The 25,943-nt window shown below is 45.6% G+C and overlaps 1 long non-coding RNA gene across 2 annotated transcripts in view; it reads left to right on the forward strand.

Moving 5' to 3' along the window:
* The window catches only part of LOC136315376 (uncharacterized), a 169,315-nt gene that overhangs the window by 37,377 nt on the left and 105,995 nt on the right, over positions 1–25,943 (forward strand). For both annotated transcript variants that reach the window (XR_010727481.1, XR_010727482.1), the window contains exons 2-3: positions 23,896–24,046; positions 24,711–24,797. This is a non-coding gene — a long non-coding RNA (uncharacterized lncRNA). The remainder of the gene's footprint in view (positions 1–23,895; positions 24,047–24,710; positions 24,798–25,943) is intronic.

Consider the following 25,943-nt stretch of genomic DNA (forward strand, 5'->3'; position numbering starts at 1 on the left):
GTGGATGGAGAAGGGACACTTCCACCACAGCCCAGAGGCCACCTTCCTCTGTCCTCAGACCCCCCACACAGCAGAGAGGCATACATCAGTGTGGAAGCAAACCTAAGTGAGTTATTTTGCAGCAACCCACAGCCACCCCTGCTTCTGGCCTGACCCATTTTCTCCAACTCTGATGTGGCTCTAATAATCCCTGCTCCGCTCTCCATCTTGCCTCGAGGCTGCTAGAGTTCATTAGATTAAAAAAAAATCTATAAACTACTTTGAGCACCTTGGAGGTAAGTGCTCTATAAGTACAATGTAATAATAATAATGCTGCAATAATTACCTTGATTAATTTATGCATAAGACAAAAAAAGATCCTTAATTAAAGAGACATTCTAACAGCGTGAACACAGGCCCGGTATATTGGAAAGTAAAATCACCAGCAGGGATTCTAACTCTGAGCCAGATCGACGAGGAGAATGGGCGGCTCACCCTCACCCGGAGTGCCCCAGAGTGTTGTGTGGTGGGTGACGACCGGGCGCTCTGGCCAACGGGCTAGAAAGGCAGAAGATGAAAGAGAGGAGTTTGGTGTTGTCATCACATAAAACACAATCTAAGTTAACCTAATAATACTTTTATAGACCAACCAGTAATTAAGAACCAATAGCAAGTTAGTTAGTGACATCAATATAATAAATTATTTCTAAAAATAACATAGAACAAGAATTTATGGAATCACCTGCAGGTGGGCAGGGGTCTAGGCTAGAAGCAACATTTTGTGCCCCTCCCCTCTCCTTACCACCGGGCCCCTGAGTGCTGCTCCGGCAGAGAGGTGGGCTTTTGGTGGTGTAGGCGTGCTGAAGGGCGCGTCGGCACGCGGAGCTGCTTGGGACGTGTCCTCATTAGCCAAGAAGGCTTAATATGCAGCTCTGCTCAGACGAAGCTGGGCATCATCATTCACAGAGAAAAGAAGAAGGAGTCCAGTATCCTCAGGAAAACAACCACCAGGTCTGCGATCTGTCTTCTCTTTGTTCAGCCAATATTCCTTTTTCCCAAAGAGGGGATTTGAATGGGCAGCATTTGGTGTGAAATGCCTCTGCCTGTCAGAGTGCAAGCCAGACCCCGGCGGGGCACCTGGAAGCCTGGGCCGCTGTGGTGGCCCAGGATGTGCACTGGGCCCGGATCGGGTTAACTCTGGCTGGACAGTAAGGGCGGTTCAACTGACAAAATGTGCTGGGGAGTGCTCACATCCTCTTTTAGGAGAAGGAACTGGCTGGTGGGCCGCCTTCCTTGAAGGTGACCATGTATGTTGTGGGCAAAAGCTCCTTTAGCCTGTCCTGGACTATTTCCAGCCCTGTCCCCTGGGGAAACTACTGCTCACAAAAATTAGGGGATCAGGGAACGTGCAGATAGATACTCCAGTACTTCCAGCCTTTTGTAGAGTGCATTTTCACCAGTGAAATAAAAGTTGGTTTTGCATCTCATTTGCATAATCAAACAACTTTCTTTGGCTTGTCATTTGCTTTTCTGATGTCCTTGTTTAATAAAAAAATAATCAAATGCTTCTTTTTTTATCGCTTTATATTCATTTTGAGATATATCCTAATTTTTGTGAGCAGTATAGAAGATCACTGGGAGCCTAAGATAGGAAGTAACATTTCTATTTTAACAACTGAGCAGAGAAGGGAAAGTCCACCTTCAGGGGTCGGACATGGCTAGCACAGGGAAAAGAAGGAGGGAACCAGCATATGCGTGTGTGTGTGCGTGTGGGTGTGTGTGTAGTCTGGCAGGTGGAGTGGTGAGAAGGTGAACACAAAGCTGCCCAGGCATAAAAATAATTTTGAGGTCATGTATAAATGCTGCTTAATCAGACTGCTCTCCCAACACGTAGCGCTGGGAGAGCTGGCAGTGCTCTACTAAGGAAACATATTTTGGATCCTAGAGAACCAGCTGGGGAAGGGCTGGAGCCGCGTATGGCAGTGGGCGAATTTTCACAGCGAGAGTGCAGCAGGAACGTCCTGCACGAGAGGATTAAGCAGCCACCACCAGAAAGCTAGAGGGATACAGAATGGGGAGAGGCCACAGTTAGACTTACCTTCCTGGAATGTGCTTAGGTCAGCCCCCCCCCAGTGCCCTCTGATAAGGCCCAAGGCCCTTGATTACTCATTGCCCATTATAAGTTGGCCCCAGGAAAGGGCTGAAGCACATAGAAACCTGGTCTTGTTCTGCCTGCAGTTCAGTGGGATTAGGTCATTTATGCTGAGCACACATGTTATGCGATCCAGCAATCAACATGGTTCCTCTGTGCCAGGCACTGTGCTGAGTCCCAGAGATGAAGGAGATACAGACCTGGTCCTTGGGCAACACATACACTGGAGGGAAATAAGCCACTAGTAGATTGCAGTGATGTTCCCGATTCTTCCTCCTTCCCTGTAGCTACACCCTTTCCCCTCTAATTTGTAGTGCCCTCTCATCATGGACAAGTGAATTGCCCTGGCACTCAACACTGGGCTCATCCATGTAGTTTTGGCCATTGATGGAGATGTTAGCATCTCAGATGAGGCCCTGTGACCAGTGTGACATTCTGGAGCTGTTCCTGTGAGCTCTGCGTCCTCTCCACTGTTACCCTTGCTTTTCTGTTGGCCCATCTCTGTCTGACCAGTCCTTGATGGGCTTTTTCAGGCATCTCCTTCTCTCTGAAGCCTTTTGCACCTGCCCAATAAGCCTGGTCTCTCCATGAAGCCTCCATGCTGCTCTGCATCCCCACGCTCTTCTGATTTACTGCTGAATTCTGTAGTTTCTGGCCTCCCCCATTGGACTATGAGGTCCTTGAAAGTAGGAGCAATTTCTTCTGTTTTTCAGAGGCCATTATAGCCTTGAACACTGCATAGTGCTGGGCTGTGGTGGTGCCCATGCCAGCCCTCAGCACCCTCTAATATAAGCAGCTTTTCTCCACCATTTGAGAGCCCTCCCCACAGTTCAGGCTTCCACTGACCCCAGCTGTCACCCAGACTGGCCCTTTCTTTCCCAAATGGCACCTGAAGTCTGTCCTATGCCTCTTTCCTCTTCTAGTGTTATGTTCTGCAATCTTCAAGGCCTTATTAGGTGATAGAAAAATCAATTCTAGCTATAGTGTTAATGGCTAACAACAGTATTATCTCCCCTGGTCACTATTTCTGCATTTTAATTTTTTAATGTTCCTATTCATGGGAGTAACTGGACATTGTGATCCTGACACAGGCTGCTGGGGAGAGCATAGAGTTCATGGTGTTCCTCAAATCACATTGTCAAGCCATTTGGCAGATTAGGCTGTTCTACAAGTGGTTTTGGAGAGGCTGAGAGATAAGACAGGCACACGGCTTTATAATAGCAGGAGCACCTTAGGCTGTGATTCATGTCTGACTCTCATGTTTTCTAAGTCACCTAGACTGAGAGTAAGCAAGACTGTGAAGTGGCATTTGACTTCAGGGCTGGTGTGTGTGTGTGTGTGTGTGTGTGTGTGTGTGTACTCATGCTACAACTGGACCTCAAATATCTTATCCTTGTCTTCAGTTTGCTGTTATGTTACAAGGTGGCATAATCAAATTCCTAAAGAATCCTCCAAAATTATCTAACTGGTTCAGGGGCCTACTTTTGGTCTATTAAGTTATTATTATCACTATCTCCATTTTAAAGATGGAGTAAGTGATGCTTAGAAGGGATATAGGACTTGCTCAGCTTCCACAGCTATTAAGAGAAGGAATTGGGATCAGAACCCTGGCCTGTGTCGTAGGGCCCTTCTCTGTCACAGAGATGTTGTGTTAAACATCTTCATCCCATTCTTGCTATCAACTCTAAACCATTATTGCCCACTGTTGCCCATGAATTCTCATGGCCAGTATAGAAGCTTATCATTGGACAGGCACGACAGGTTTTATGCAGTGGGTTATTATGAAAAGAGCTTTATACAAATTGCATCTTTATAACCTGAATTGTTGACAGTCCTAATATTCTCACATCTGTGCAGTTTGGGAGGGCTATAAGAAACATATTATACTTTAACCCATAAGCTTAATTTTAGGCATTTTCACATGTTGTTTAAATTCCTGGTTATGTGGCAAGGATGAGAAAGCACATGAATTAACACCTAGGTGTACAAGACTCAGGCACTAAGAGTAGGTTGATGTGGAGTGTACCCCTGGTAAAGGGAGCACTGTGGCCTGGGCACCGGGACATCTGGGCTCTCATCCCACCTTTGCCACTGACCAGTAACTTAATCCTCTCTAGGCCCTGATTCCATTACCTGCAGAAGGTCTTGATTCCCATTCTGACATCATAGGACTATGCATATTCATGCACACAAAATAGTCCTGGCCACACAGGGAAGTATGACCCTGCCTGAGGCAATTTGCATGGAACAGAAATCAAAGCCATAAGCCTCAGAGAATGTGGATGTTATCATTATGGGAAGGATAGGGACAGTGTTGGGGGTGGAGTGTGAGGTCTGTAGGTGCCCGGGAGGCACACCCCACAGGTGCACCCTATCTGCGCAAGGGCAAGGTGTTTTGATCACACAGCCAGGCATCTGCACCTGTGGGTACTGGCACCCCGCCCCCAGCACCCACCTCGGCTCCAAGTATAAACTTAGGAAGTCTGTGGGCTCACTTTTGGCTGGTTGTTTAGTTTTAATGCCCAAAACCAATTTTAAATAAAATAAAGGAATCGCCCTAAATATTCTATATGGGGTTTTCTTTTTTTTTTTAAGAGGGACATTTCAAGACTAGTTTCACACAGGTTTAGCCGAAAGGGAAATTAAACTCTACATTTAAATGGAGATTACGCACAAAGGAATCCATTAGTTTCAATATTTCTCAGCAGGAGGGCTCAGAGTTATTTAAATAAGTTTAGATATTAAACCTAAAGTAGCCATTAAAGTAATGTGGATTTGTTTGTCTGTTCTTTCCATCTCCCACCCCCCACCCCCAGAAATCCCTTTTTTCCAACTGACTGAAAAATCCATTGCTTAACTGATAGAGGATATTTTAATGCATAAAAAAAATCCAGGGACTTTTTAATATAGCACTTCCTTTGAATTTTTAAGTACCATATTACAGTGTACTTATTACAGCCAAGTGTCATCTTTTGGACAGATTAAATTCCAAGTGTTTTCCCTTCCCCACCCCCATCCTGGGCAGAACAGCGCTAATATAAACACGACATTAAACCATATTGGCTATGGAAGAGTCTTTGATTGTCATTGAGATTATTTTTAAAGTTATTTAGGTCCCCCTGTTACAGCTCTGCAAACCACGGAGAAATGTTGTGCTGGGTTTCTCTTTGCTACATTTCTTTGGGGATTCATAAATATTGATTGTACCGTAAAAAATTGATGGAATCTTGAAACAGACTGCAGTTGAGGCAGCTGGGGAATTTACTCAATTTTTCTCAATCGCTGCAGTCTATAAAAAGAGGAGATTTTGCAAATTGTTTCTCACCTTGTCTTTTTAGTATTTAATAGCTCTCAATTGTATAGCCCTCTGAACCATGCACTGGGCATGTTTTCTATCAAAACGGAATCAGGCCTATTCAATGGGAATTAAAAGGGGGAGCAGGTTACGAACGGGTTAAACTCTGCCCTATCTGCCACTCTCTGCCTCCTCTGTCCCCACCTGCTCCTGGTTCTCAGTGTTCTGCTGTCTTGGCCCTATTAACCCTACATCTATCCTACAGATGCCCATACTCTGCCCAGGGTCACCCTTTTCCTTCCCAGGGCCCTGATGGAAATAAGGTAAAAGAAATGAATGTCTAAGGCCCTCTGTGGTCCCACCTTTCACCTACCTTGCAGCTATTAAACCACACCCTCATTAAGGCACTCCCTGCTACCTCTTGTCTGTACAACAGAGCTCTTTGCCATCTGGCATTTGAAGGTGTTTGCCCATCATGTGGCTTCAGACAACCTCTTTAGTCTTATTCTCACAAGCCTTCTTCTGGAACCTTAGTCTCTTTGCTCATGAGTCCCCTCATGCTCACTCAGACCTCCATTATGCATTTCTTCTTCCAGACACTGGCTTATGCTGTCTCATCACACCTGGAATGTTCTGACCATCTCCTTCTTTGCTAGGCAGAGTGACCTCCCCACTAAGATGTCTGTGTTCTAAATCCCAGAACCTGTGAATGTATTAGGTTATGTGGCAAAGGGGAATGGAGGTGCTAATCAGCTGACCACAGGGTTGGGAGACGACCCTGCATTATGCCTTTGGGCCCAGTGTAATCACCAGGATCTTTAGAAGTAGAAGAGGGAATTGGAAGGGGAATCAGAGACAAGAGAGCATGAGAAAGACTCAGCCCAATATTGCCGACTTTAAAGGATGGAGCCACAGGCCAAGGAAAGTGGGTGGCTTTTAGAAGCTGCAAAGGAAAGACAGGGAAGCATTTCCCCCTGAACCTCCAGGAGGAATGCAGCCTGCCAATACCTTGATCTCACCCAGGAAGCCCCATGTTGAATTCTGACCTACAGAACTGTAATGACATATATTCATGTTGTTTGATGCTCTGGTAATCACATCTCAATCACCCTTATGTCAATTGCACTTAACCACACCTGCAAAGTCCATTTTGCCATATAAGGTAACATTCACAGGTTCCAGAGATTAGGACCTGAATGTTCTGAGGGTCATTATGCAACTTACTATAATGAGAAGGTGGTAGGTCTTGCAGGTCCTGGGTCACAAAGAATCTAAGGCTGGAGAGAAAATGAGCTCAATGTTAGGATCTCTCTGGAGCCACAAAAGATATGGCATTGATCTTATTGACTTGAAATAATTATCATGAAATCAAGTGGAAAGTCCTTGACCATCCAACTGTTTTTCTTTTTTTGCAATTTGTAACCTGAAGTCCAATGTCTTGTCCAAGATTAAAGATGTCTGGTCAATTAAAAACTCATATGTTGCCTGACCTGTGGTGGCACAGTGGATAAAGCGTCAACCTGGGAACACTGAGGTTGCAGGTTCAAAACCCTGCATTTGTCTGGTCAAGGCATATATGGGAGTTGATGCTTCCTGCTCCTCCCCCCTTTCTCTCTCTCTCTCTCTCTCTCTCTCTCTCCCCCCCTCTCTAAAATGAATGAATAAAAAAACCCCACCTCATATGTTGAAGCTGAATGGGCTGGAAATTATCATATTTCTCTGAATGCTCCTTGGAGGGAGGGGGGGTTGTGGGCTCAGGTGCCCTCACGGATGGGAGCCAATCTTTGATGACAATCCCTACTCCACTTGTAAGATGTAAAGTATTAAAAGAGTCACTGCATAGGTGATATAAGTTGAGGGTGGGAGTACTCTATGAATGTTCAAAAATAGGGTACAAAGTTTTTGGGATATGGGAGGTCCATTTTTTAAAGAGAGGCTTTGTGTCTTTCACTAGCTTCTTAAATGGATTCACAACCCAAAAATGAAGATCAAGGTCCAGGTCCTCTCTGAGGCTGGTGTTAGAGAGAGCAGGGGTGGGGGGACCTCTAAACAGGTCATCGATAAAGATACCTGGAAAAAGTGACTTCATTCATTCATTTATTCATTCATTCATTATTTACTTTTTGTTAGCAGGCTCTAGGAAGTGAGAAAGTTGGAAATAGGAAGATGAAAGAGAAGACAATGCTTCTACCTTTAAGAACTGAGAAACTAGGTTTATTATGACCTTGGGGGCTGAGATACTTTGTGTCTTGAGAGTACTGTGTTCATTACCTCCTTGTCACTCAGAGCATCGTGTGTCATGTATTCTATGCCAAGCTCTGGGTTTGGCTGGTCTCTGCCCTCAAAGTGCTCACAGTCTGGAAGAGTAGTTGGGAGCTACTCGTGGAGGGTTTGAGTACCAGCCATACCCCGCAGGGGCTTGTGACCAGTGTTCAGCCCTCTTAGTACAGAGGGCTCCGTGTGCAATGTGGATGGCCTCGTGGTGGTGGTGGGGCCTGTAGGAGAAATGATGAGTAGCTAGAGGAGGTTGGAGTGGTTTGGAAGGATATTCCAGGCAGGAAGAGCAGACTCATTAGCAAAGAAGCAGAGTGGAAACTATCAAGGCCAAGTCCCCCCTGAGGGACTGGGGATAAGAGGTTGGGCTTCAGATCTCTGGATTTCCCTTGACCATGGCCTCCAAGACCTGGCCCAGGTGTGGCCTATTTCTGCATTCAACTCTTTTCCTGTCCTCCCAGCCCTGATCCTGACCTTCACTCTCTTGTTCAGCCAGACTAGCTCTGTTCCCTACATAGGCTATCCAAGAATAGTACCACCACCTGAGCTCCAGGAAAAGCCCTCCAGGACAGAGGGCAGAATCCAGCCCCACCTTACTTGGGCTGTGGCATCCGGCAGCATCTAGGAGGACATCATCACAAGGATGAAGAAGCCAAGGCTGCACCCCATCCGCCCTGAAGAGCCAGTGCAGTAGGGAGTTTTGGTTAGTGGGGGGTTACCGGACAGAAAATAGGCCATGAGACTAGAGCCCCCAAATGTCCACCAGAAGCTCTGCTGGTATTTCTGGTCCCTACCAGCAGCCTTGCGTTGGTACAAAGCCCCATTCTCAGACTCTGCTGGCTGCGGAAGTCAGCTCGTCTCTCTGAATTTTCTTCCATCCGGAGCCTTAGCCCCTGCCGTTCTCATGTCCTCGGCAGATCTCCAAAGCCCTCGAATGAGTGATTTCTTTCTCTGGCCAATCTACTTGTTCTCGGCAGGGATGTTGGTCTGCCTTAAGCTACTGCATCCCACTGGGGGATGCAGAAAACCTTTCCATCTTTACTTTGAAGGATGTAGTCATTGTAGGAATTTTATGTTGGCAGTTGTTTTCTGTAGGAATTGGAATATATGATTCCCCATCTTCTGGTTTCTGTGATTTCTGTTGAGAAGTTGGCTCTAAGTTGGCTGTGGGTCTAACTTTTGCTCTTTGTAGGCAATATTTCTCTTTTTTCTCTTGCTGCTTTAAAGATTTTTCTCTGCTCTAGCATTCCAGTTCCAGTAAAGTTAATTTTGTCATTTTGTCTCAAATGACTCCTGTGCTCCTCCCTGGATTTTCTATCCTTTCGCCTTTCTGTGTTACCGTCTGACCTGTAATCAGGCCGTGGGCCCTTCCCTAGCTCAGGGCCTCAGGGCCCCTCATTTGGATCCGTGCTAACTAAGCCCTTGGACTGGTCTTCTGGCTTCACTTCACTAGTCTTCCTGCTTCTAGGCCTGCTCTTCCAAACCTATTCCTCTACCCTCTAGGCCTGGTGAGCTTTCTAAAACCAAATCTGACCATGTCACTCCTCTGTTTAAAATATCGAGTCATTTCCCATTTCCTATGGGTAAATAAATTCCCAGCTTTTTAATATGGGTTTAGGCTTCTACAGATGTTCAGGCCGATCTTGTGTTATTTTCTGCCATTAACCCTGTGCTCTAAGAACTCTGATCAGTTTCTAATTTTCCCACGTCCTTCAGTGAACACACACACACACACACACACACACACACACACACACACACACAACTGTTCCTCTACTACATGCCTCTGTTTGTGCTGCTCCTTCCATCTGGAAAGCCCTCCTCTCCCTATTTGTCTGACTAGGCCACATTTATTCTTCTGGCTCATCACCCTCACCTCGTCTCACCTCTGTTCCCCATTTCCCCCTCCCCCATTCACCCCATGCCCCTCCCTCTCCCCTTCCCCTTCCTCCCCTACTTCCCCTCTCCCATTCCCCATTCCCCCACCCCCACTCCCCTTCCCTACTCCCCCATCCCCCCTCTCCCCTCCCCATTTTTCCATTCCCCTACTCCCTCACCCCCACTTCCCCTCCCCCCTTTCCCCCTCCCCACTCCCCCACTTCCCCACTCCCATCTCCCTCACTCCCCCATTCCCCCTCTCCCCTCCCCATTTTTCCATTCCCCTACTCCCTCACCCCCACTTCCCCCTCCCCCTTCTCCCCTTCCCCACTCCCCCACTTCCCCACTCCCATCTCCCTCACTCCCCCATTCCCCCTCTCCCCTCCCCATTTTTCCATTCCCCTACTCCCTCACCCCCACTTCCCCCTCCCCCTTTTCCCCCTCCCCACTCCCCCACCTCCCCACTCCCCTCTCCCTCACTCCCCCATTCCCCCTCTCCTCTCCCCATTTTTCCATTCCCCTACTCCTTCACCCCCACTTCCCCCTCCCCCCTTTCCCCCTCCCCACTCCCCCACCTCCCCACTCCCCTCTCCCTCACTCCCCCATTCCCCCTCTCCTCTCCCCATTTTTCCATTCCCCTACTCCCTCACCCCCACTTCCCCCTCCCCCCTTTCCCCCTCCCCACTCCCCCACTTCCCCACTCCCCTCTCCCTCACTCCCCCATTCCCCCTCTCCTCTCCCCATTTTTCCATTCCCCTACTCCTTCACCCCCACTTCCTCCTCCCCCTTTCCCCCTCCCCACTCCCCCACCTCCCCACTCCCCTCTCCCTCACTCCTGTTGAGCCTGTAGTGCAATTTGCATGTCTTTATTATCACACTGGACACGGATAACTCTCTGTTTAAGTGTCTGTCATCCCCTCTGGATTGCAAGTTCTTTGAGCAACTGTGTCTTATTCATCTTTACATTCCCAGTGCCCAACACCTTGCCTGCAACATAGAAAGGACTCAAATGTTTAAATGATTGATGAATTAACAAATAAGTAAATTTATATAAAAATTGTTTTAGTTGCACATTTGTGTATGAGTTGATAGTGGTAGTCCTGTTCTAGGTGTGAAAACATAGGGAGTAAGCCCTGTCTCTAAATGTACACTGAGTGCATGCCCGGGAGATCACTAACACTGTGTCTGTCTGATCCAACCCATGCTGACATCTCCTCTTAAATCTTTTGCAGTCAGAATCCTTAACCCATGAGCTGACCTTTGATAACATGTGGCCTTCTAATGTGCTATAATTGTAACACAGGTAGAAAAGTCAATTAACCAAGTGTTTCTATGACATTTTTCATGAGCTTAGTTCAACATTATGCCCTTAGTAATTGATGGTGTAAAAATTAATCATTAGAAAAGACTTTGGCTGAATCTTACAGGCCAGATGGTAGTCAGACTGCATGGAGCCTGGAGACATTGAAGTAAACACCTCCCTGAGGAGGAACCTGGGGTTGGAAATTAACACCAATTATAGCCAATAGGAAGAAGGCATGTCAAGAGTACATACTGAAAGCCAGCCTGCACCATGGCCACCCAGCAGAAAGGGTTGGGATGTTGAATCTGGCTTTCCTGGGAGTTGCAGCAGCAGACATGGACCAGAAGCCCTGCTGGCCAATGGCAGGTCCTTGACTGCTTAACTGGGGTTCAGGTCCTAGAGTGGGGCTCATAGGACTAAGGCAGTTCCCAAGGACTAGAAAAGCTAAGGTTCTGTTCATTAATCAAGACTGAGACTCAGGAGCACAGGAAAGGGCCCAGCTACCAGACCTGGGGCACAAAGTGGGACAGAGACTCAGGAAGAAGGTGTGGTTCAGCACCACAAGGTCACAGGGGTCCAACAGTCAGTCAGCGACTCTGTAGTGTCTGGACTCCTTGATGAATACATTTCTGACTGTGGGCAGCGGGAAAGGAAGCAGTGTTGTCAAGTGGCCAAGCTAGAGGATCAAGCAAGATATGACTGCTCCAGGAAGATCCTGAACACAGCAGGTCAAAGGGGCAGCAGGTTGTGAAAGCAGATGAGAAGCCAAGAGAAATGAAATAGAGGAAAGCTGGAAGCCCAGGATATGAAGTCATGGCTTCAGGATGTGATGTGAGTGAGGTAGAGCCGGGGAGAAGCTGTGCTGGTGGCCAAGGTGGAGCTAAGGGCTTTGAACCAGGTGAGTGGGCAGTGAGTCCGATTCCAGGCAGCCACACCAGGTACTAAACCTGGACCGGGAGGCATCAAGGGTCATGAAGTCATAGATGGTGATTGGACATCAGAAGAAGACGAAGCTACCAGAAAGTCCTAGAGGCAACGGAGAGGTAGGAAAGGGCTGTTTTAAGGGTTCACCTGAGAAGTTGGTCAGGAAAGTCAGAGGATGGTCAAATCCAGAGCAGCCACAGAAACTAGAAGGGCAAGAGAGTAACAGACAATGGGGCTGGACACAGGCACCAAGCCATTGGTAACTGAGGTGGCTCTGTCCCATGCCCAGAGTTCCCAGTTGACTTTTGGAGAGGCAGAGACCAGGCCCAGTGGGGCTTTTTAAAGTCCTCCATCCAGACAGGAGCCACAATTTAGAGCAAATGGCATCTGGATGGAAGTGCGTTTGCCTGGTTCTCCAGAGAAGCAGACCCAGAGAGAGAGACTGATTATAAAGACTTGGCTCGTGTGAGTATGGAAACCAAGTCCCATGACCAGCTGGGCACCCAGGAAAGCTGGTAGAAGACTTTGAAGAGCCTGAGAGACGAAGAGCCAATGGTGTAGATTCCAGTCTGAGTCAGGACCTGGAAACCAGGAGGACTGAGAGTCAGAGGAGACCGTTGTCCCCACTCAATCAGACAGCCAGAGCGAGTGCTTTCTATCTCCACCACTTGGTTCTAATGGGGCCCTCACCAGACTGAATGAGGCCCACCCACACTGGGGAGGGCAGTGCCCTTTACTCAGACTACTGCCTCGAATGCTTGTCTTTCCTGGAAACACTCTCGCAGACACCCAGAAAAACGGGTAACCGGGTATCTGGGCACCTATGGCCCAGTCAAGTTCACGCATAACGGTAACCTTCATGGGGGGAGGGGTGGAGCAGCACAGATCCTGCCTTCTGCTGTGGCTCAGGGATGCCTGGCGGTTTCCCTGGACATCTTGATGTTGACTCCACTTTGGCTTGTTAGGTGGCCCCAGGCCATGTGACAGCCCAAGGATCAGGAAATGAATACTTTTGAGTAGTATCCTTGCTGATGAAACATCAGCAATGTGGGCTTCTTGATTGCATCTTACTTGGCGCCATCCCGCACGTCTGACCAATTTGCTAATTCCTGGCCTCTACTTGGAGAGCTTCCAGCTCATTTTCATGCTACGCCGCACAGCTCTGCTTCTTAATGTAGTTTTCAAGTTGTATTAAATAAACAATGGGTGTAAAATCAAATTAATTATTGGACACTCCATGCTATTTAATTTTAGGGCTCCCGTTTTGCCAGTATTTCTTCTGAGGACAACAAGGCATGGAGTGTCAGGCATCTGGGAGGGTCCTCCTTGAGCCTCCTGGGGCGGGACATGGGGGGGGGGCAGAAGAGGGAAAAGAGGAGAATTAAAACCTCAGGGCAGAATGTCGATAGAGAGGACCATGCTCTTTTCTATTGGGAAATGGCCTTTGATCCAATTTCTTGGGTCCCTCCAATATCTGGGTAGCCATGTGGAAGCAGGTCACACTAATTAGGAAAAGAATCTGATGACTTATGGGGTATTTTGTCTCAAGAGTCCTCGGGTTGTACCTGGTAAAACTTTTGTCCTGAACAGGCAGGACTGGGCATGTTACCACCCCTCATCTACTCCTAACTCCTCACTGGTACTCAGATTCATTCTTTGATATTTTCCACTGATTGAGCCCCTTTTCTATATCATGCTGGGGAGCTCTGGTGAACAGTCAAATCCAGCTCCTGCTTCTGGTTTTCCAGATCAAATCTTAGCCCTGTTTTATACTCTTATAAGACCCTTGGCTCTTGTCTTTATAGCACTGATCCTGGTCATGACTTCATAATTTTTCTGATAATTTAATATCTGGAGCTTCCATGAGGGTAGAAGCCTTTTTTCACTCATTGTTGTGCCCGTGGCCTCCAGGACCCAGCATGGAATAGAATGGGCACTTAGTAACTATTGGATAGATGGATGGAAGGAAGGATGAATGAAGTCAATAGGGAGGAAGGAAAGAAAACAGCCTTCCTCACTTGCCGAGGTGTTCTTAGCCCTTGGGAGCCAGCCTCACCAGAGTCCTGGCACTTGGCTTTGGTATTCTCCGGGAGCAGAGCTTTCCAGAGGGGAGTCTGGGAGAGTGACCTGCTATTTCCAGCATTTCCTGTGGATGCTGGCTTCCTGGGGACCCTGCTGGCTGGCCTGGCTTGACCACCTACCTGCCTTCCTAACAGCGTTTCTGCACATGGGCATAATTCTGTCTTCCTTGTACAAGGTTCTAAGTGCCAGAGGCCAGAACTGTATCTCCTTTCATCAGCCCCTACAAGTGTGACTCTCTCCTGTGCATATTTTTTAATAAGTTTTCGATTTTTAAAAATTTTATTTATTCATTTTTAGAGAGAGAGGAGAGAGAAAGAGAGGAAGGAACAGGAAACATCAACTCCCATATGTGCCTTGATCAGGCAAGCCCAGGGTTTTGAACTGGTGACCTCAGCGCTCTAGGTCAACACTTTATCCACTGTGCCACCACCGGTCAGGCTTTCCTGTGCACATCGCTTCTTCTGCTCCTTCTACTTGAAGGACCTCCCTCTCCCTTCTCCACCCTCCCATCCACAGAGGCCCTGCTTGAGCTCCCCCTGCCCCTCAAAGCCTCCCCAGGACTCTCCAGACAACAGTGCTCTCTCCCCTCTATAACCGTGTAGAGCCTTCACAAGATCTTTACTGATTTCACCTTTGATTTCACTCTGTCTGATCAATGGCCTCTGCTTGTTGAAGTCACGCATATTTCCTGTCCAGGGTAACCAACTCTTCCTGGTTTGCCTGGGACTTTCCTAATTTTTAGCAACGAAAGTTTCATATCCCAGGAAGCAACCCTCTTGGTCCTGGTCAAACCAGGACAGTTGATCCCCCTCCCCCTCCCCCAGCTTGGCCTACCCACCCCAAGTCTCTGCCAAGCTACTGCCAACTTGAAATTCAAGGCTCAATTCCAGAGTCACTTCCTGCAGAGAGTGAGGAGAGGTAGGTCAGTTCTGCCTGTGCGGTCACTGCTCTCTGAGTTCCTCACAACCGTGGGTCCATCCAGGTCATGCACTGAGCATTCCCAGAGTCTGACACAGAGTGGGTGCTCAGGAAGGAAGGAGTTGTCGGACAAGCAGTATGCTAGGTGTTATGACTTGAATTGTGTCCCCTAATAAAATTCTATAGGTTTCAAGTGTACAATTCTATGATCACTCATCTGTCCTAACTAGTGAATGTGACCTTATTTGGAAGGAGGGTCTTTGCAGATAATCAAGTTAAAATGAGGTCATTAGGGTGGAGCCTAATCCAAAATGACTGGTATTTTTATGAGAAGGGAAAGTTGGACCCAGAGAAGACACAAAGGGAGGAAAGACAATGTGAAGGGAGACGGGGGAAGATGGCCACCTACTAATCAAGGGTTTCCTGTGGCTATCCGAGCCAAGGAGAGAGGCCTGGGACGAGTCCTACTCCATGTCTTCAAAGCAAGCATGATCCTGCTGACAACTGGAGTTTGGACTTCCAGACTTCAGGACTGTAAGATAATGCCTTTCTGTTGTAAGCCAGCCAGTTGGTGGTACTTGTTACAGCCGCCCCAGGAAACTAATTTACTTGGGTGATGTTAGGAAATACATTCTCCACTCCACCGTCACCCATTCCAGATGTAAACTGCTCCCTGCGATCAAGCCTCTGCTGCCCCTGGCTGAAACCTGGGGGCCCAGAGCTGAGCTGCCGGCTCTCAGATAATCACTGGTCTTCAGTTCCATCCAGTCAGAAGAATAATCTCATATTAGTAACTAAAATGTCTAATAAAATCATGTTTACAGACTCTAGATCATTCCCCTCCCTCCCATAGTGCAGGCTGCTCCGACAGCCTGGAATGGTGGGGCCTGGGGGTGGGTGGGTTATAACCAGCTTCTCTGTTTCTCCTCCTGCTCCCCACCCTGGCCTCCCAGGCACTTCCTGACCCCTAAATGTTGAAGAGGGGTGGGGAGGTCCTACATGACCTGTTTGCTTTTCCCCACCTAGAAACTGATGTTTCATGCCGACTTCCTCTGAGTTGGTGAATGTTCTGAACTGAGTCTTCTTCTTAGTAGGGGCACCTTGGAGGCTCCCCCGGGGAACCCTTGACCGCGCTTCCTGTGCAGAGTGATGCATTTACTCAGGAGGCGAGGCAGGGCGCATGCACTTTCCTCGGCACTCGTCCGCACAGCCCGGCTGCCTGCTGGGCTCACCACCCAGAGGGTCTGGAGCACACAGGTGAGCGCTGCACCTCCATTACGCAGGCTGCGAGTCAGAGCCTATTTTTTAAAATTAAATTTATTGGGGTGAGATTGGTTGATAAAATTATATAGGTTTCAAGTGTACAACACTATGATATATCATCTGTATGTTGCATTGTGTGTTTACCAGCCAAAGTCAAATCTCCCTCCATGACCACATGTGTGACCCACTTTACTCTTCACTAACCCTCCCACCCCTCTTTCCTCTGGTGACCACTGTGCAGTTGTCTGCGTCTGTGAGTTGTTTGTTTTTCTTGTTTGTTCATTTGTTGCTTTCAGTTTATGTCCCACATATGAGTAAACTCGTATGGTTCTTGACTTTGTCTGACTTATTTCACTTAGCATGATGTTCTCAAGACCCACCCATGTTGTCACAAATGGCAGTAGTTTGTCTTTTCTTATGGCTGAGTGGCATTCTGTAGTTCACAGTGGCCTAGACAGGGAAACAAGCGGAGGGTGCTTTGATAGATTGTTGGATAAAGAAGATGTGGTACAAATGTACAAGAGCCTCTTGTTTTGAGATCCCTCAGGCATGTGTCACATGCCAATCCGGTGGGGACACAGCACATTTTCAGGTGCCCTCCTTGCGAGCTCTCTTACCAGACTCGAGGTGAAGTGGAGGGCACCTCCTGCTTCTCCCAGGAGATGTAGGACTCATAACACCCACAGTTCACTCTCTGCAAAAAAACAACAACAATGGAACAAAACCAAACAGAACATCTTTATTCCTTTGACTGCAGCCCTGCTACATCCTTGCAGTATGGGAAGCTGAGGACTGCATAGGTGGCCTGCACCTCACTTTTCAGTGTAGGAGTAGCTCCTATTTGATTTGTTTTGCTTTTCTTCCCACTCAAAGGACCCTGGGCTGGGTCTGGGAGAGCAGGATGTATAAGGTGAACCTAGAGCCCACAGGTGAGGGAGAACACCTAGCGTGCAGGAGGCCGGTGAGAAGACCCGGAAGCTCCCAGCCTCTCGGTGGCCAAACTCGGGACAAAATCGATGTTCCAATGAACAGGGAAAGGAATGAATGATAACCCAGGTCTTCTGACCTCAGTCCAGCCCTGACGCTGCCCCAGGCTGGGTGGAAGTGACAACCATGAGGGGCCCCCACCCCCCACTGTCCGTCTTCCCCCCAGGTCTGGCCAGCTCTTTCTGCCCTGGTTGTATTGCCCTTGGAGTAACCCTCAGAGGGTCCCACCTCTCTCCCACCTCCCAGCCCTCACGCCAAAAACTTATTAAGCATCCGCCTGTCACCTCCACCTTAATAAATAAGAATCTCTTTTCAGCTTCTTTGTCCTCCTCACCTCGGGGCCCACCTCCTGTAACCACACTGTCAATTATACCTCATGTCTAGCAAGGCCAGAGCTAATGAAAAGCAATAGAGAATTCACTGCCTTTTAATGAGGGAAACATGGCTTTTTACAGGGAACAATTTATTGGGCCAATTCCCCCCGTCCATCACCCAGGGGAGCCGCTGCCTTTTTGTACCCTGCGTTTGTTACTGTGTCAGGCACTGTGTAAAATTGCCAGTGGAGCACCAAGGTGAAGGCTCTGACTCAATTTACAGGGTGACATCTCTAATCTCCCTCCCCGGATCAGTAAGCGATCCTGGCAATGATATGCATAGAAATTAATTACTTCACCCCTCCTGCTCCCTGGCAGCCAGGAGTGGGGCATCCTCCCTGGCCGGAACAGCTGGACCGACAGGCCACTGACCTTCATCATCCCTAGCTGTTTGTCCTGGCAGGAGCGTGCAAGAGAGACAGACTTCCACACTGCCAAAAAGGCCAGGGGAAAGAATTTACAAGGGGAGGGCACAGTGTGCTGCCAAGCCCTGTTGGGGGTCAAGAGCAAATACCAGGTCCATCACCATTTCCAAGGGAGAGAGGGAAGGAGGGGATGCAGGAGGAGCATCCCAGGCTGAGACGCAGGAGATGTCTCATTCCGCCACTAATTTTCTCTGTAACCTTGGGCATGACATTCTATCTCCAAAGTGTTTCAAACAGCATGATTGTCCTGATGTTCTGCAAAAAACAAACAAACAAAACCCCAGAAGTCTTCTCACCATTCTCCTTGACCTTCTCTGAGTAATATATTAGGCTACTCTCAGTCACTGGGTTTTCGGCTTGGTGGAGCTTTGTGACCTTGGACAAGTCCCTTTACTTTTTTGCACTTTAAAGCGCCATATGGTTCATGATCTATCTACTTCAAAATATGGCTTTGGGAGTCAAATGAAATAAAATTGCTTTAAAGTATAAGATTATATAATTTCAATGCCAGACCTAGGGTTAGCTTGGAAGAATTAATTAAACTTATCATTTTGAGGAGCACTAATCAAGAGTTCCTGTTTGAAAGTATCTTCCACACTTTTTGTCATTACAGATTCTAAAATTCTACCATTATAGATTCATCTCTTTGGGTCTTCAGGTATAACTTAATAATAAGATAATTTTTATTAAATGCTTACTCTGTTCCAAGTATCATACTTAAATCACCATAATGCTTACCTAGATCATTACAGCAAATGGGCAAAGTAATTGCCATTGCCAGTTCATGCAATTGAGGCCCCAAAGGAGAAATTTACAGACTGGCCTAGACCACTCTGTTGTAAATGATGAGGAAGAAAAATTTCAAAATTCAACTTTACTGAGATATAATTTATAAATAATCAAATGCACACATTTTAAGTGTATATGTGATGAGTTTTAGCAAATGTATACACCCATGTAACGACCACTACAATCAAGATGTAGAACATCTCCATGACTCCAAAAGGTTTTCTTCTAGTCAATTCCCACTCCCTTTCTAGGCAAACACTAATCTGCTTTCTTCACGATTGGTTAGATTTGTCTTTCTTATTCTGCAAAAGTGAAATCATACACTATATTCTTTTATATCTGCTTTTTTCAATCAGCATAATATTTTAAAATTTTTATCCATGCTTTTGCATGTATCAGTTGGTTATTTCTTTTAATTGTTGTGTATTTGTTTATCTATCCTGTTGATAGATATTTACATTTTCCCTGGTTTTTAGCTTTTATGAAAATAGTTATAAACACTTATGTATACATTTTTGTGTGGGCATATCTGGATTTTTCATAAATTTTTCAGGATTTTTTAAGTACCTGTCCATATTCTCTGCAAATAAAGACACTATTACTTATTTATTTCTAATCTTTTAGCCTTTTGTTTCTTTTTCTTGCTTTATTGCAGTAGGAAGATCTCCGTTACAGTGTTGACTAGGGGTGGTGAGAAAGGATGTACTGCAATGTTTCCAGTATGAGGAGAAAAGCCCTCAATGTTTCACTATTAAGTATAATGTTGACTATAAATTTTTCATAGATACCCTTTCAGATGAAGGAATTTCCCTTTTATTTCTACTATGCTGGGAGGTTTTTATTATTATTATTTTTTATCATTAATAGGTTTTGAATTTTGTCATGCACAGTTTCTGTATCTGTTTAGATAAGCAGATAGCATTTGTTCTTTATTCTGTTAATATGATGAATTACATTAGTTGATTTCTGAATGTTCAACCAACCTTACATTTCTGGTATTAATCCCATTGGCCATGGTATATTACCCTCTTTTTATATGTTGCTGTATGCAATCTACTAGTACTTTGTTAAAGATTTTTATGACTATATTTTATGAGGGATAGCCTATAGTTTTCTTTTCTTATAATGTCTTTGAAATTGGTTTGAGGGTAATGCTGTCCTCATAAGGTGATGAAGAAAGCATTCTTTTCTCCTTGTTTCCTGAAAGAGTTTATGGAGGATTGGTATTATTTCTGCCTGATATTTTTTGTGGGAAGTTATTATTGATATTATAATTACCAATTAACTCTTTAATAGATATAGGACTCTTTAGATTTTCTATTTCTTCTTCAGTCAGTTTTGTCATTTATGTCTTTCATATAATTTGTATGTTTCATCTAAGTTGTTGTTGGATTTATTGTATTAAGTTACTCTTAACATTTTATTATTATATTGATGTGTATAATATTGGAGCCAGGATTTTAACACATTTCTGTCTGATTCCAAAGTTTATACTCTTTCTCCTATGCAATCCTACCCTATAATGAAATGCAGTACCTCTGGGAGGGGCCATATATGAAGTCCTCAGGAGGAAATACCTTAACAACAATTGAAAGCCAAATGAGAGCCAAGTTTGCTAGAAGGAAGTTCATGTGTGTGTTCAGTACTTAACTGGGACAAAGAAGCCAGGGAATCAGGCTGAGGAGCCTCAGAAAGGCAGGAGGAAGGAAGCAGTAACAATGTATTTCTTTAAAGTAATTGAGGGACTAACTTGGACTGCATGCACTTAACAGGGTCTCATATCCTACAAAGTCTGGATCTGTGGGTGTTTTGGGGGGAAGGAAGGCAGGGAAAGAAAAGGAAATGCTGCTTTATGGAATGAATGCTCAGCATTTTGAGTTTGGCATGCCAATGGCAATGTGTCCTAGATGATGACTCAATTTCTTTCTTAGTTTTCTCTACTTCTAACACTGCAAAACTGTTGGTTTCCCAGAATGTGTTGAGAGCAATAGCTTTAGCTTGATACAAATGCACAATATACTTACCCAGAAGTCATCCTCCTCCCTTTCTTTTAAGTTGTCGGTTTGTCTTCAAGCACAGAGACTCGGGATGCCAGGCATTTGCTTTCATAGCCTTGTGACCAGCTTCAGCATAAAGGAAGGTCTCAGGGAATATCTACCCCATTTTCTCTGAGCATTCGCACAAGCCCCACTATGGTTCTTTTCCCCTTTATCTTGACCAAAATGAAAACGTGAATTTCCCCCCTGAGAACTCTAGAATCTTATAATAATATGTTCATGGTCCTGGTCCAAAATGGAAAAAATATTTTCCAGGATGGAAAAAAATGGGAAGTACAGATTTTGAAAGTAAACATTTTGTAAGACTGTGGGACATTTATGACATCCTTCTGTTGGTTATTTATTTTTGTTTCTTGGCACTTTCTTCAGAGCAATTGGTGTCATAAGCCCAAAGGCACAAAGAGACTTGGCTCTTGAAGCAGGGTGGTGAGAAAAAATAATGACTTTCTTTTACAAAGGCAGCCTTCCTAAGAGAAGGCCAGCTAGAGGGACAGAAGAACAGTGAGAAGAAAGAAAGAGCTGCTACAGCACAGAGAAGGAAATCAAAACAGATAACAAAATAAACAGACAGCCAACTAAATGGGAAATGATATTTTCAAACAACAGCTCAGATAAGGGCCTAATATCCAAAATATACAAAGAACTCATAAAACTCAACAACAAACAAACAAACAATCCAATAAAAAAGTGGGAAGAGGACATGAACAGACACTTCTCCCAGGAAGAAATACAAATGGCCAACAGATATATGAAAAGATGCTCATCTTCGTTAGTTATTAGAGAAATGCAAATCAAAACTGCAATGAGATACCACCTCACACCTGTTAGATTAGCTATTATTAACAAGACAGGTAATAGCAAATGTTGGAGAGGCTGTGGAGAAAAAGGAACCCTCATACACTGTTGGTGGGAATGTAAAGTAGTACAACCATTATGGAAGAAAGTATGGTGGTTCCTCAAAAAACTGAAAATAGAACTACCTTATGACCCAGCAATCCCTCTACTGGGTATATGCCCCCAAAACTCAGAAACATTGATACGTAAAGACACATGCAGCTCCATGTTCATTGCAGCATTGTTCACAGTGGCCAGGACATGGAAACAACCAAAAAGCCCGTCAATAGATGACTGGATAAAGAAGATGTGGCACATATACACTATGGAATACTACTCAGCCATAAGAAATGATGACATCGGATCCTTTACAGCAGGGGTCCCCAAACTTTTTACACAGGGGGCCAGTTCACTGTCCCTCAGACCGTTGGAGGGCCGGACTATAAAAAAAATTATGAACAAATCCCTATGCACACTGCACATATCTTATTTTAAAGTAAAAAAATAAAACGGGGACAAATACAATATTTAAAATAAAGAACAAGTAAATTTAAATCAACAAACTGACCAGTATTTCAATGGGAACTATGAGCCTGCTTTTGGCTAATGAGATGGTCAATGTCCGGTTCCATATTTGTCACTGCTAGCCCTAACAAGTGATATGACGTGCTTCTGGAGCCATGACGCGTGCGTCCTGTGTCACCAGAAGTAGTACTGTATGTGAGCGACTCAGCGCTTTGCGGCACCGCCACATACAGTACTCCAGGAGCACAGGATGCGGATGCTCCTCTCACTGACCACCAATGAAAGAGGTGCCCCTTCCGGAAGTGCGGAGGGGGCCGGATAAATGGCCTCAGGGGGCCGCATGTGGCCCGTGGGCCGTAGTTTGGGGACCCCTGATTTACAGCAAAATGGTGGGATCTTGATAACATTATACGAAGTGAAATAAGTAAATCAGAAAAAACCAGGAACTACATTATTCCATACGTAGGTGGGACATAATAGTGAGACTAAGAGACATTGATAAGAGTGTGGTGGTGGTTGGGGGGGGGGGGAGAGGGAGAGGAAAGGGGGAGGGGGAGGGGCACAAAGAAATCTAGATAGAAGGTGACAGAGGACAATCTGACTTTGGGTGATGGGTATGCAACATAATTGAACGACAAGATAACCTGGACATGTTATCTTTGGATATATGTATCCTGATTTATTGATGTCGCCCCATTAAAAAAACAAAATTATTTAAAAAAAAACCTATAAAAGGAAGGTTAAGCTCTCTAGTAATCAGAGAAATGCTGGAAATGAGAGGTTAAAACCACAATGTATTACTATTCTAAAGTTATCCAAGATTTTGTTATTTTTTATTTATTTATTTTTTAAGGCAGAGATAGACAGGGACAGACAGACAGGAACGGAGAGAGATGAGAAGCATCAATCATCAGTTTCTTAGTTGTTCATTGATTGCTTTCTCATACGTGCCTTGACCGTGGGCCTTCAGCAGACTGAGCAACCCCTTGCTGGAGCCCAGCGACCTTGGGTCCAAGCCGGTGAGCTTTTTTTGCTCAAACCAGATGAGCCCACGCTCAAGCTGGTGACCTTGGGGTCTCGAACCCAGATCCTTCTGCTTCCCAGTTCGACACTCTATCCACTGCGCCACCGCCTGGTCAGGCACCAAGATTTTGTTTAAAAAGAAAGAAGTCTGATCACACCAATGTTTGGTGAGGATATGAAGCAATCCTAACGCACACAAACGCTGTTGAGAGGGTAAATGACCAAAACCACTTTGGAGAACAATCTGGCAGTATCCGGGAAAAATCATATACCCAGTAGCCCAATTCCTAGGCCTACACTCTATAGAACCTATTGCAGAGTATGCATGAGGGCAAAGGTACAAGAAACTTCCTAGAGCAGTTTATCATAGTGAATAGTTATAACTATTCTAGTAGTTTTAACAGAGAGGGACAAACTAATGAACTGCTGTGTATTCACACAGTGGAATACTACACAGCACTAAACATGGACGTGCAAGTGCTTCACCACTCTTGAATGAGAGCAGAGAGTTGCAGGAAACTTGGTACAACCTATCACCATTTATACAAGTTTAAAAGCCTGCAAACCTGGAATGTGTGCCCTTTGTGAGTAACATGCCTTAATAGCATAAAGATTTGCATGGAAATTATGAAGCCAAGCTTAGGATAGTTCCTGATGCTCTGGGGAGGCAGGCAATGGACTGGAAAGATATATAGGGAACTGCAAGTGGATCTATCATGTTTTATTTCTCAAGCTGGGTGGTGGTATATGGATGACTTCATGATCTCTATAATGTTTTGCATGCCTGGAAATTTTTATTAATATTTTTTAAAGAAAAAAGCAGAGAAGCAAAGGAGATTGTGTGGGGAGAAGTCCTGAGGGCTTGCCGGCAGAAAGGGCAGCGGCAAGGGCAGGAGCCTCAGAATCTGAGATCTACGTTTGAATCCCAGCTCTCCTGCTCACCAGCTGTGGTATGATTTGAGAGGTAAGTTAATTAACCTCTCATGAACCTAATTTTCCCAGGTGCAAAATAAGAATGAATGATATTTACTCTTACATGAATGTGGTCAGTTTAGTAATTCAATAAAATATTTTAAGAACCTAGCACAGTGCCTGGCATAGTTTTCGGGAGATTATACATTCTGGTATATCTGGGGCCATCGTGATTTATACCTGCTGTCTTAACAGGCCCTCTTTCAATTTCAAAAGTGTCCTAACTTGGAGGAGTACTGATATTGTCACCCTACACATTGCACATACTCAATGTACTCTACTCATGCTAGTCCCCTTCACTGTCGCAAGTCCTTAGAACCAGCAGCACCTGTCCCTCCTCTTTTCCCAGACATCCTTCTTACCCTATCTCTGTGCAGCGGGACATTTAGATATCCCTCCTCTTGGTGGTAGGACCACAGTGCCCAATGCACTAGGTTGAACTGCTGCTGGATTACTGCTCAAATTCCATTAGCTGCTAGGATCAGAATAAGCTGGAAAGTTTAGAATTTTTAAGAGAAAAATGGCACAAAGAGTATTAATGGAAAAGAGAAAAAAATGCCAAAGAAATAGTGAAAACTCACTTTTGTCAATCATTTACTATGTGCCAGGTATTTTTCTAAGTCTTTTACTGGTCTTAACTCCTTTAATCATTGTAGGTGATGAAACTGAGGTCCAAGAGTCCCAACTGGCCCCAGAGTCCGCTATTAATCACCATGCCCTACTGCAGAAGAGACTGTTGTGAGGTAACAGAATTGAGTTTTAAAAACAATTCATCCTCAATATGACTGTTCAAATGTACATTGTTCTTCAGTGCGGCCTGTTGGAAGGCTATATGCGTGTTCCCACTATGTGGAAGTTACTTAGCATAACTGGAAGCTTCTTTGGGTATTCCCATCAGAATATGGGCACCAGTCATCAAATATCTTTGGTTTTCTTATCTTTTAAGGTGAATATGATTCTTATAAAAGAGTTAAAACTCATTTAGAAATGCAGATGAAAACCATAATGAGATACATCTACAAACCCAATAGATAGCTAAATTAAAAAGGCTGACAAGCCTGACCTGTGGTGGCGCAGTGGGTAAAGAGTCGACCTGGGGCCCTGGCCGGTTGGCTCAGCGGTAGAGCGTCGGCCTGGCGTGCGGGGGACCCGGGTTCGATTCCCAGCCAGGGCACATAGGAGAAGCGCCCATTTGCTTCTCCACCCCCCCCTCCTTCCTCTCTGTCTCTCTCTTCCCCTCCCGCAGCCAAAGCTCCATTGGAGCAAAGATGGCCCGGTCGCTGGGGATGGCTCCTTGGCCTCTGCCCCAGGCGCTAGAGTGGCTCTGGTCGCGGCAGAGCGACGCCCCAGAGGGGCAGAGCATCGCCCCCTGGTGGGTAGAGCGTCGCCCCTGGTGGGCGTGCCGGGTGGATCCCGGTCGGGCGCATGCGGGAGTCTGTCTGACTGTCTCTCCCGGTTTCCAGCTTCAGAAAAATACCAAAAAAAAAAAAAAAAAAAAAAAAAAAAAAATCAACAAGTCTTTAGAAAAAAAAAAAAAGAGTCGACCTGGAACCCTGAGGTTGCTGGTTTGAAGCCCTGGGCTTGCCTGGTCAAGGCACATATGGGAGTTGATGCTTCCTGCTCCTCCTTTGTTCTCTCTATCTCTCCACCCCCCTCTAATAATAAAAATGAATAAATAATTTTTTTAAAAAAAGGCTGACAATACCAACTGTTGGTAGAAATATGGAGCAACTGGAACTCTCCTACATTGCTGGTTGGAATGGAAAAAGGGTTTAACCATTTTGGAAAACAGTTCTGAAGTTTCTCATGTAGTTAAACATGTACTTATCATATGACATAAGAGAAAGGAAAACTTATGTTTACACAAAGGCCTGTTGGTAAAGGTTTAT

Source organism: Saccopteryx bilineata, chromosome 11, assembly GCF_036850765.1.
Source record: "Saccopteryx bilineata isolate mSacBil1 chromosome 11, mSacBil1_pri_phased_curated, whole genome shotgun sequence".
NCBI classification, from domain to species: domain Eukaryota; kingdom Metazoa; phylum Chordata; class Mammalia; order Chiroptera; family Emballonuridae; genus Saccopteryx; species Saccopteryx bilineata.